The sequence below is a fragment of the Myotis davidii genome, unplaced genomic scaffold (assembly GCF_000327345.1).
Source record: "Myotis davidii unplaced genomic scaffold, ASM32734v1 scaffold657, whole genome shotgun sequence".
NCBI classification, from domain to species: domain Eukaryota; kingdom Metazoa; phylum Chordata; class Mammalia; order Chiroptera; family Vespertilionidae; genus Myotis; species Myotis davidii.
This window is the reverse complement of record NW_006287917.1, coordinates 368,692-370,824: the sequence shown is the minus strand read 5'-3', so window position 1 is coordinate 370,824 and position 2,133 is coordinate 368,692.

Genomic DNA, 2,133 nt, shown 5'->3' with positions numbered 1-2,133 from the left:
AAATATTTATAATATATTCAATGTTTAGGTAAAATTGAAACCTTTTAATGATCAAGTATAAAAACTCAACATTTGGACTTCATAATGAATATATTGTATTTTATTAATTTTCTGTGCATAAAATATGTATAATTGACATCATAAAACTGTATAAATATTTTGATGTTTTAATGGACACAATTATCAATTTTGAGAAGACCAAAAAGCAAACCAAAATACCAAATTCAGGGTATTAAATTAAAGATTAGAATTATTTAATTCCCAATAATAAGTACAGTTGAAAATTATAAGAGTGTTGACATGCTTGGAATTTAGACCACTTTCAAAATTTTTCAAAATAACATTTTTTAAAAAAATTACTTGTTAAATGTCTTCACATGAAAGTCTAGTGTAATCATTTAGTCTTTCATTAGGATCAAAACAAGAGTAATTCAAAAAACAAGCAAAACAACAACACACTCATTCCCCAAACTCTGGAGAAAATTCTTGATTAGTATGGCCAAAGGTGCACAATTAGTTTACAATAAAGGACATTTTAAAGTATATTTGTCTAACCTGTATTTGTTTAGCTTTTACACTGTGCTGTGAGCCAAAAAGAACGAAGGTTTTCTACAGAGAATGACTTACAACAATAAAATTACATTTAAAAATAAACATACTTTTCTAGTTCTTCACAAGTACTGAATCTGAGCGCTGGTTTCCTCTCCAGCACTGTATACACTCACAATTCCATTCAGCCAGACAGGAATCAACTGCACACCGGGGTGGCAGCGTGTTTCCCATTGTGATAGAGGACCACAGGTCTTCCCATTGCAAACCGGCCATGATTGAATGCTTATTATGAACGTTGAAAGTGTCATTTCACATTATTGCAGAATGTCTTTTTCATTCAGGCAATTTTTCTTCCAATCCACGGCAAACACACTTTCTCTCTCCTCTCTCTCTCTCTCTCTCTCTCTCTCTCTCTCTCTCTCTCTCCCTCCTTCCTTCCCTCCCTCTCTTGTTCTCCTACACACACATGTAATTTAAATATAAATATCTACAAAATAATGTGAGCTTGGATGAAAATACATAATGTAAAGTATCTTTGGAAACAGTAAGAAAAATATGAATTTCTTTTTTTTTCCATCTAGGAAAAAAAAAATAGCTTCCATGCAGTGCTTTTGTCTTTTCTATAATTATTTCTAGTTCTACAATATAGGCCTTAGACTTAACTCAGTAGGCTGTCTCATAAACAGCTGCTTTTTATTCCATTAAACTTTAAATAAGGGGGGTAAGTTATATTGCCTTCCAGCAATTCCTAGCTCAGTTCTCATAGATCAATACAGCAATCCCTAGCCACATTGGGCCTGACCAAAACCAGTGTAAGAGGGATTCAGAAGGCAGTTACACTGGACAGAACAGGCAACTTTGTTTAACAGAACCTCAGAACAGATCAGTGGTACTGATTTGTTTGTGGGCGCTTCTCTATTTGCCCAGAAAACAATGAACTATTAACTCAATCAGTTACAATGGACTGTGACTCATAAACACCTGTGTTTTTACTTTTACATAAATTTTACTTTTACGGTGTTTTCAAAAACCCACTTAAGATTTATTTTACCTGGGAAACTTTTCTTTCTTCATCACTCCTTTCCTCCTCTCCTCCACATTCTTGACCTACCACCTCCAGGTAAGTTAGGAAGAGCTTGATGGCATTTGCCTTTTTATGCACGTGGTCTAATGCTTTGCAGGGGTGAAGGTTGCAAGTCTGATCTCTAACCCGGGATCCTGTTCACGCCACACACTGGAGGCAGCTGGATAAAATGATGACCCTGGTAACCTGCCACCAACCATTCCCACATTTCAAAGTGATTTTTACTTCTCCCAACTCTGAATTTTAACCTAATTTTATGGAATAGAGAAGAAAATAAAGACACTTTCCCGCTCTGGCCATTTGGTAAGCAGATAACAGTCACCTTTAATAAATGTAATTACATCTGGTGGGCACCCAGGTATGTGGTTACAGATGCCACGCTCACTCAACAGCTGGTCTTTTCCTGAACCGGAGAGTCCCTGAGACTCTGGAGAATTAACCATGCATCATGTCAAAACACAGAGCAGGGAGTGCAACCCAGGTCACATTCCGATATA